Source organism: Bos grunniens, chromosome 8 (assembly GCF_055505025.1).
Source record: "Bos grunniens cultivar Pamir isolate PY7600 chromosome 8, Bosgru_T2T1.0, whole genome shotgun sequence".
NCBI lineage: Eukaryota > Metazoa > Chordata > Mammalia > Artiodactyla > Bovidae > Bos > Bos grunniens.
This window is the reverse complement of record NC_141172.1, coordinates 60,707,796-60,718,348: the sequence shown is the minus strand read 5'-3', so window position 1 is coordinate 60,718,348 and position 10,553 is coordinate 60,707,796. Positions and strand designations below refer to the sequence as shown.

At 44.9% G+C, this 10,553-nt stretch overlaps 1 long non-coding RNA gene across 1 annotated transcript; it reads right to left on the bottom strand.

The window, feature by feature from the left end:
- Positions 1 to 805: 805 nt before the first annotated feature.
- On the bottom strand, positions 806 to 2,710 carry LOC147367195 (uncharacterized). The gene is made up of 2 exons (XR_015168832.1): positions 2,508 to 2,710; positions 806 to 1,070 (listed from the first exon to the last, which is right to left on the bottom strand). It is a non-coding gene; the product is annotated as an uncharacterized LOC147367195 (long non-coding RNA).
- Between the last annotated feature and the right edge of the window lie 7,843 nt (positions 2,711 to 10,553).

Sequence of the window (10,553 nt, the reverse complement as noted above, 5' to 3'; positions counted from 1 at the left end):
TCCCCATCAAGTGGGAGAAACAGACTTACAAGCAACTGAAAATAAACCAAAATAGGAAATAAAATCTGGGGCAAGGGGACAGAGAGGAAGGAGGAGCTGATTTAGCGGGAAAGTCTTCATAGAAGTGTGGTCTTTGAACTGAACACTGTAAGACAGCACAAAATTCAAGACGTTGAGCTGGAGAGAGACTCTTCCTAGCGGAGCTTGAACCTAGAAATAGGTACGTACTTGGGAAATGAAGAGAAGTATTGTGTCCCTGAGGTAGGGTTGCCAGGGAAAACTAAGAATTCTAAGTTAAATTTGAATTTCAGATAAACATTAAAATTTTTAGCACAAGGATGTCACAAATATACTAAAAAACTATTTGTTACCTGAAATTCAAATATAACTGGGCGCCATATATTATTTTGGCTGAATCTGGCATCCTGACCCTGGGGAGAAAATAAGCCCTTTGGAAGCCTGTGCCCTGGGCCTATGTATGCTGTGTCCCCACCTCACCCGTGTGTGGTCTGCCACCTTCCTGAGTCACTTGGCATTCTTGACTCCGGGCTCCAGAGAGACTCTGGTGAACTGTTGGTGAATCATTTGGTGCCACTTTGTTAATAACAATCACCCTCCCCATCTCCCAGACAGAGAGGATGGAAAAATCCCACATTTGTTCATTTTGTTAAAGGTCACAGGGTTTGCTGTTTTTATGTTAGTTTCCTTATTTTTCTGAGATCATGTCTTCTTTTTTTTTTCATTTGAGATTCATTAACTCTATGATGGAAAAGAATTCATTCCCCTCATTGCTGTTAGAGACAGAAAAAAAAAGAGACAGGAAAAAACTTTTAATACCAGCATAACAGAGTATCTGTAGACTGTACGCCTGGCTGTGAAATGTCCCAAGAGGACCGAGGGCTCCATGGTGGACCCAGAGTGTTACTGGCCTTTTGTGCCAACACTTTGGGAGTCTCTCTCTGTAGCTTCCACCGAAGCTGGGCCTTTAAATTTTCAGGTGCGCAGCAGTGGAGCGAAGAGAATCACCACCTGCAGAAGAGGAACCTGGCCATCCGCAACCAAGTTGGAGGCTGGGGAAACAAAAATGGTTCTCAGGACTGTCCCCTCCCTCATCCATAAAACATGCCTCACAAAGTCATTTCACGCCCCAGCATCTGCCCACTGTTCCAGAAAGGTACACCTATTCATCTCTCTCAAAAATGTTTATGGAGAGAAATTATCAGCAAGAGAAAACAAATTCTCTGGCGAGATATTGCCATTTGTGAGATAACTACTTCTGTGGAAGCATTGACAATGGGGATGGTGTTTGGCTTGAATGTGGTCTGTCTGGGAGGGCTGGGAGGTGCCGCTCTACAAAAATCCCTGAGCAGGGAGACTTTGCCACCTTGGAGCCTGCCTATCTGACTAGGCTGAAAGAAACGGTAACAGTGAAATTTCTGAGATTAAAGGGAAGTGGGAGGAGGCGTCCTTTTCTCGTCAAGGCACTCAAAGCGTGCTCAGGCTCCCAGGCCAGAAGACACAAGACAAAACGCAATCACTGAAAGAAGCCACCCCCACCCCCAACCCTGTCTCAGCTGCTGCAGGCAGGAGGGTTTTATTCATCAGGTGCCACAGACACAGGATTGAGGACATGCAAGCCTTTTAAGGCCCTAGAAGAATCCTTGCACATCACAAACATTCTCATCAACTCCAAGATACAAAATGAAAATTCCAAAATTGAAATTTAACTACATGTCCATGAAATACAGTTATTATGTCAACTCCCTAAATTGTTCAACTTGGTATCTGTAGAAATATTATACAGTATTTGAAAACAATTAATGGATTATTTTACTTCAAGGAATCCCTAAAACTGCCCTAATGATTTCTCAGAAATCACAGTCACTGAAAATTAAATGGGCAAAAGAATCTTGAAAACAGAATTATTAAAAATGCCCTCAAGACTATTTTAAAGCAAAATAATTGCATTCGTAGTGGAATATTGGGGGAATTTTGGTATGTACTATGACATGGGGTGGTGCCTCTGAAGGTTAGACTGCTTGGCTCCTACAAAGGTACTGAAACAGCCTTGGTCCCATGGGGCCCATCAAAATGTTTAAAGAGAACAAGTAACCACAGACACGGTAATAAAGGTTTTTGTAGGCAACTGAACTTCTTTGTTCTTGTAAATCCAGAGACCATCTAAACTAGAAGGATCCCTGGCCGTGGTAGAGACCAGTGCAAAACCAGGGCCAGTCTCTGAATCTCTAGACACCAATCTTCTTTGTATAGGAAGAGATACTGGAGGCTCAGAGAGGGGTGGATCATCCCATAGGTCACACAGCAATAGCATTCACCAGGTGCTAAGGAATTAGGGGCTTTGAGATGAGACTCTACTACCTCCCCTTGCCCCTGGACTTTTTCTTGTCCATGATAACATGCCTGGATGTCCTTTTTCCTCTGCCAAAACACTGAGGTAATCCCTGGATCTTTAGCAGAATATCTAGATATCTTTGAAGATCACTCACTGCTTTGATTTTGGAGAATTCAGCTCGTATTCTTAGTTATTGATGTCTGCCAACCACTTGTTCATCCTCTGGCTTTCCCAGCTTGGTCTAGGCACCTTGCTTTCAGGTCTTCTAATAAGAAGCCCACTTTATCCTGTGCAAATCACCTAGACCAATATCTCCTTCCCAGCAGGGCTGTTAGCTGACCAGGCGCCATTATCTACAGCTTGATACCTGGACTGTGCCCTCTGCCGCCCCCTTGTGGCCACCACAAGAGGTGCGCTGCTTGGGACTCAAGGTCCACACCTGTGTGCCAAGTACTTTTGAGTCAGCTTGATTACTCTTTCTGGAAACGCTTGTTTATTCCTGGATGGCTGGCACCTGGACAGGATTCATCTCCTCCACGCCTACTCTTCCAGTCTATTGCCCATGGGAACTTCAGCATCCTCATTGAGCAATCAGTCCAATCACTCCATCAACTCCCTGGTATTAGTTGAGCACAGGTCAATGGTGATAAGCCTAGAGATGGAGGATTGCAGAATGGATGTGAGATGTAGCCCATGACCTTGAGGAGTTCAGAATCAATAAAAAGAGTCAAAACACACAGAAAATTTTTAATAATTTAATGTTCAACTATTCTGTGCCAAGAACTTCAAGAATTCAGAAATGAGGTCGAATAGTTGAGGACTCCCTGGAGATAGCAGATTTGAACTAATGTTTAGAAGACAGGAAGTATTTCAGAAACAAAAGTATAAAGAAACAACACTCCTGGGAGTTCCCCAGTGGCCTAATGCTTTAGATTCTGGGCTTTCACTGACATGGCCCACGTTCAATCCCTGGTTGGGGAACTGAGATCCTGCAAGCTGCACAGTACAGCCAAAAATAAAATAAAGGAAAATACTCTTATGTGTCTCCTTTAACCTCATTTTACCACTACACTACTTCTGGCACCAGATGTGTGGGTTTTCCAAACATCAAGCAATTTTGTGACAACTGGGTATCCAGCAATTTAACTCAGTTCTGACTCTACCAGGAGACACCATCAGATCCCACAAATTAAGTGCTTAGTTCCACAGAATTGAACCCCTCCCCCTTCAGATGGACAGGGAAGCCTGGCATGCTACGGTCCATGGGGTGGCAAAGAGGCAGACATGACTGAGTGACTGAACAACCCCTCAGATGGCCAATTGCAAGTCCAGTTACTTGTGCTTCTGACAGACCAGTCATAACTTGGAGGTTCCCAATACCCCTCCTCAGGTTTGATTAATTTGCTAGAAACAGCAAATAGAACTCAGGAGCTACTAGATTACTGGTTTGTTGTAAAAGAATATTATAACTCAGGAACAGCCAGATGGAAGAGACATAGGGCAAGGGGCACAGAGCTTTCATGCCTTCTCCAGGACACTGTGCCTATGTGGGAAGGGGCACAGAGCTTCCATGCCTTCTCCAGGACACTAGCCTTTGCAAATGTGTTCACTAACCCAGAAGCTTTCCAAACCCTATTCTTTCAAGTTTTTAAGGCGTTTTCACTACATAGGCACGACTGATTAAATATTGCTGTTGTTGTTTAGCCAATAAATTGTGTCCCACTCTTTTGCAACCCCATGTACTATAGCCCACCAGGCTCCTCTGCCCATGGGATTACCCAGGCAAGAATACTAAAGTGGGTTGCCATTTTCTTGTCATTGACAATTAATTCAACCTCCAGCCCTTCTCACCTTTCAGGAAGGGGATGCTGAAAATTTCAATGCTCTAATCACCTGGTTAGTCCCTCTGGCAACCAGTCCCCAGCCAGAGGAGCTTTTCAAAAGTCACCTCATTAACATAAACTCTGATGTGGTTGAAAGGAGCTTTTTCAGAATAACAAAAGATACCCATTTTACTTTTGTGCTCTTAACACTTAAAGATATTCCAAGGGTTTTAGGAGCTCTGTGGCAGGAACAGGACAAAGACCAAATATATATATATATTTCTTATTATAAATCATAGCATCACAAGAAGGAAAAAAAGAAGAGTATTCTGGAAGTAACAGCCAAGAAAAAAATTATGGCTAAAACAATATTTCCAAGATAAAAGACTAAAGAGAGATAAACTCTCTTATTATCTTATTTGGGTGCTGTTAGCACTTTTCTACCACTTTGCAGAGCATACATTGCCCTCTGACTCTGTAATGTTCACTAATCTCTTTTCTGCTATTCATTAGGACCCTATTGGTTGCAAGTAACAGCAACATAAATTAGCTTAGACAAAAAGGAAATTTCTGAACTGAAATGATTGAGACGAACATGGACAGCAGTGGCAAAGGGTATGGCCAAGCCCAGCGCTGACACAGTGTCCCAGTGTCATCGGCTTTCGCAGCCACTGCTCTCTCTCCTCTCTCCTCCTGTTCTTCTCCCTCTCCCTCCATCCGCACCTATGTTTTCCACTTTTCACTCCGTTTCCACTCTTTGAGGGCCTCATTCTCTTCTACCGTAGCTTGCTGCTGCTGCTGCTGCTAAGTCACTTCAGTCATGTCCGACTCTGTGAGACCCCATAGACGGCAGCCCATCAGGCTCCCCGTCCCTGGGATTCTCCAGGCAAGAACACTGGAGTGGGTTGCCATTTCCTCCTCCAATGCATGAAAGTGAAAAGTGAAAGTGAAGTCACTCAGTCGTGTCCGACTCTTCGAGACCCCATGGACTGCAGCTCACCAGGCTCCTCTGTCCATGGGATTTTCCAGGCAAGAGTACTGGAGTGGGGTGCCATTGCCTTCTCCGTAGCTTGGTTTCCTCTAAAAGTCAGGGACAATGGCCTTCAAGGTAACCAGTTTCATGTACTTCTAGTTGTGACCCTAGAAGTCTTCCCCACTAGTTCCATCAGAAGAGTCCCCAGGGGAGACTTCCATTGGCCCAGTGATGGAGGAAATAACCCTTCTATAAAGTGAAGTGAAAGCCACTCAGTCCCATCCGACTCTTTGTGACCCCATGGATATATAGTCCATGGGATTCTCCAGGCAAGAATACTGGAGTGGGTAGCCATTCCCTTCTCCAGGGGATCTTCCCAACCCAGGGATCAAACCCAGGTCTCCCATACCGCAGGTGGATTCTTTACCAGCTGAGCCACCAGGGAAGCCTGACCCTTCTATGCTCTTCCCTTTATCAAGGGGCTAGAAGCCTGGGAGGGGTACATCCCAGAATCCCTGCCTTCAGAGATAGCAGTTCTTCAAGAAGAAGCACTTATCAAGATGTGAAAGGCAAAATAAGGCAGAAGCCAGATTTTCCCTCCTCTGGCACTGTCAAACTTTGGGCTTAGGCAGACATGACATTTTGCAGTGGTCTCTAAGTATTTTCCTGAAAATCTCAGGCCTCAAGATGGGAGGCAGCTATGATCATTCCTAATGGTTTCCTGAGTTCCTTCAAATTCCTGTCTGTAAAAGCTAGTGGCCTTCCTTGACCTTTGCCCAGACTTTCTAATGATTTTTTAAGGACCTAATGTCCTTTATTAAGTCCTCTCCTTCTTAAAATACCTTGAGCAGTTCCTGTTTATGACCATATCCTAACTGATACAAGCATACACCCCAAGGGTGGAGCGTAGGGTAGGATCTATAACTCTGATGACAGAGGAGAGGAAGAATTTGCTAGCAGTCAATCAAGAGCAGCCACATTTCCCTGTGAAAACTAGTGGGAGGCAAGTTCAGGTGGGTGGAATGAGGTGAGCTGATGGGAGGCACTGAATGCCAGGCATGCAGACTTCAGGCACTGAGGGGACAGGGAGTCAGGCGAATATGAGGACAAGGGCCACACTATAGGGCAAGCAGTGGTGGCATCTACGGGACAAGTTAGGGTGTGGCACCGAAAGGAGACAGTGACAACAGAGATGCCCTAAAATGGGAGAGAGGTGAAAGCACAAAAAAGGTGCATCTGAAAGATGTGTTGAAAAAGGAAATAAGGTATTTTGGTGTGTCACATTTAAGGACTTAATAATAGCTGCCATTTATAAAATTATAGTTCATTATACATCAGATAACCTGCTAAATTTTTCATTTATGTTAGATAAAACCCTGCAAGGCAGGAACTATTTACAATTGAGAAAAACAAGGGCCAGGAATATTGACAGATACGTCAAGGTAAATCAGCTAGAGGCCAGAACCAGGACTTGAACTCAGTTCTATTGTTCATCGAGGCCTGCACTCATTTCCACCACGCTATGCTGCTTTTCTTCCAATGTTGGTCCTTATAACAGCACAAAAGGCCAACTTTGACCCTCACCTGGTGAGAGGCAGTGGAGAATAATCAAAAGGGCAAAGCCTTTGTCCCCCTGACATGAAGCCTTAAGAAGATTGTAATCATGAGGAAGCAATGTGACAAATCCAAATGGAGGGATTTCAGCAAAACAACTGGCCTGGTCTCTTAAAACATGTCAGTGTTATAAAAGACAAAAAATAATGACTGGAAAGCCAAGCTCTAGACGAGAAGATACTAAAGAAATGCAACAGCTCAATACAATGAATGATCCTGAATTGGATGCTTAAATAAATAAAAAAAAATACTATAAAGCACATTTTATAAACAATTGTTAAAGTAAACCAGATATCAAATAGTAATGTGTTAATGTTAAACTTCCCAAGTGGGATCATTTTATTGTAGTTTTGTGGAAGAATGCCGTTGCTCTTTGGAGTTGAGCTGAAGTATTTGAGAGTAAATCAAATACTTCCAAGTCATTCTCAAATGGATTAGCATAACTGATAGACGGATGTACAGATGCATGGACAGATACAACTAAAAAATGTTGCTCACCATCTGGCTCTACAAGAATGAAGTTACTAGCCACTGCAGTCACTGACCTTTAACACACCCTGAAAGGAGCTCAGCATGGAGATCAGGAATGAGACACTCTGATCTTGGAAAACTGGTAGAACAGGCCTTCAGAGAGTGAGATATTTTCAGGAGGAAATTTTATGAACCTGATTTCCTACATCTTCTCATAGGTAGAAAAGCACTCTAATCCTTGATGGAGACATTTGCTCCTTGTGACCAGCAGCAACCTTCTGCAGAGATGTGTCCTCAATTGCATGCATCCTCTTCATCAAAATCCTATGACCTCCCCCCTACACCCCTCACCACCAACAACCTCTTCAGAGCAGTTCCTCAGAGCTATCTGAGAAGCTATCTCCGGGGATATAGTCCTCATTAAGTCCCCAAATGAAACTGAACTTACAGCTCTCATGTCAAGCGGTTTTGGTTTTTGTGTTTCTGTCAACAGTAGATAGAGTGCAGATGCAACAAAATCTTAACAATTAAAGGGTCTGTGGAGTTGATTGTACTATTCTTGCAATTTTTCTGTAGTTTGAAATTTTTCCAAAAAAGAGTTGAAAAAGTTTGAAAATGCACCCATTTCAGTTAAAACAACAACAACAACAACCAAGGAATAGAAAAAAGGAGGGCTTTAAGTCAAACATACCTGAGTCCAGCACTTACTGGCCCTGGACCCCTAAGTCCTCAGGTCCTCAGCTGGGCACAGCATCCTCTTGTGTTCTGTGTTCACATTTGTTCTCCTCCCTACCTCCTACCTAAGCCCCAGTTCTTGGAATCCATTATACTGGCCACTGAGGGAGATTTGCTCAGTATAAATAAGAACAACTGTGTGTCCTGTAGAATGCACAGTTGAGGTGACATGGCACCCTGCAGGGACATTTATTGCATGAGAGACAGGCAGTCCAATCCTCTGAACATCGCATCTTGGAGACAAAAGTCAAAAATGCCTCTACCCACGATTTGCTGGTTTACACTGTGGATCAGAACTCAGAGACTAGCCATGAGCTTCTCAAAGTGGGACAGTTGGCCCATCTGAGCAGAATCGGCTGCGGTTCATATAAAAATGCAGATTCTTGGGCCCCTGAGGCTCTGAGTCAGCTTCTCGCCAGTGTGTTGCCAGCGCACATTCTAATTCTAAGACAGTTTCTAGGTGACCCTGAGGCACATTTAAGAGTTTAAGCTCCTCTGACCCACATCGTGGCCACGGTGAACGTGCCACTTTATAGCTAAATTGATCCACTGGAGAAGTGGATTCCTGTGGTTAGAGCCTAATAATAACATTAAAAGTTTATGTCTGCCACAAAAACGTCCACAAACGGGAACAAACAGAAATATGAATGGAGTTGTGCATAAAGATAAAAGCAGGACACTAAGGAAAGCAATGTTTCTCTCTGGGCTTTGCTAGCTCCAGACTCAAAGTATAAGAATGACATGCTGTTCTGAGTCCTTCACTGTCTGAACTCTGGGACGAGAGGGATCAGAGGGGGCTCAAGGCCCAGACAGAAGGAGCCCGTCCACTCACTGTGACTCTGGGAAGCCGCAAAAACCAACAGTTGCCACTTCTGGGCATGTGCAGTAAGTGGTGACCCTACAGTGTCATGTAAACCCCCAAATCTCCAGGAATTCCAGTGATGTAGAGGCTCACTTAGATTCTGCCCAGGATCTGATGGGACGTCTCCCACTGGCCTTGCAGGCCTCTCCTTGGGGACAGTCCTCTGTGGGATGCCACCTGGGAGAAAGAGTTGACAGCGGTCACCTGGTTTTCCTGTGGTCCAGTGACGACTTGGTAGTGGACATCTGGTTTGGAAGGTGCTGGGCCCTTCTCTCTTCCAGCCAGGAGATCAGATTATTTAACTGGGAAAGCTCTTCTCTGACCCTGAGAATCTTCTATTCCAAGCAGGCTCTGGGCAGGCATTTACTCACAGGGTCCGAGTTATTTTGGGAGATTCAACATCCTGCACTCAGCCCCAGGGAGGGGAAAAGAAGGACAGACAATTGGGTAGTCTCCACCCCCACCCCACCCTCAAACTGAGACAGAAGACAGACTGTCCTTTACAACTTTAACTCTTTCTTGGCTCTGGCTAAGAACAATGCACCCCCTAGGAAAGTCTCACACGGCAGCATGGCAACCGCTTTCATTCCAGAAAAAAATAAAATGTAGCAGGAGAAAATTATGCATGGAAAGAAAGTGACTTTTAAAGTTTGTCTTTAAATATTACAATCAAAGTGAAAGGATGAAAATTGCATCAGAAGAACATGTGTGTGTGCAGTTTAACATTGAAGAAATAAATCCCTTTCCCAACTGTAGGACTTAAATATCATACCTTTTACAGTCCATGGGGTTGCAAAGAGTTGGACACAACTGAAGCAACTTAGCACGCACACATGCACGTACCTTTTCAGGAACTCCGAAGTATATTATGGAGATAAGGAGAATCAGATTAAAGACCTCAGGTTTAGAGTTTGGCACACAAAGTCGTTGGCATTAGAACCCAGGTAAGTGTCACCTGGGCGGTTTCAGTGTTTTCTGCCTGTATGCCTTGTTTTTCAAACGTTCCCTGCAGTGTGGTGGAGCGGGGCCTCGTATAGGAAGGGTGCTGAGCAGAGAGAAGTGAGAAAGGCAGGCAGCCAGCTGGGAGGAGAGTCTGCAATGATACTCCAGGGGTGACAAGTGCCCTTTTGCATGTGGGATGTCTGTGGCTCCTCATCAGTGTGGTTTATTAAGGCCCAAGGTGATAATTCATATTTAAGACCCCCGGCTTTGTTGAATCTCTATTGGATTCAATTCCACACACAGTTGCTCAGGGCCTAATGTTTGCCTGATGTCAGCGAACCCTGGGCTGCTGCTGCTGCTGCTAAGTCGCTTCAGTCATGTCCGACTCTGCGCGACCCCATAGACGGCAGCCCATCAGGCTCCCTCGTCCCTGGGATTCTCCAGGCAAGAACACTGGAGTGGGCTGCCATTTCCTTCTCCAATGCATGAAAGTGAAAAGTGAAAGTGAAGTCGCTCAGTCGTGTCCAAGTCTTAGCAACCCCATGGACTGCAGCCCACCAGGTTCCTCCATCCATGGGATTTTCCAGGCAAGAATACTGGAGTGGGGTGCCATTGCCTTCTCCGAGCGAACCCTGGGAGTGGGCAGCAATACATTGCACACAGCCCCTGTTCCTTGCCCTCCAGAATTCTCTCCAGGACATGAGAGTCACACATCCTGGACACCTGGCACCCCCAAAACAGATCAACCAGGGACTGCGGGACCTACAGAGAGAGACAAAG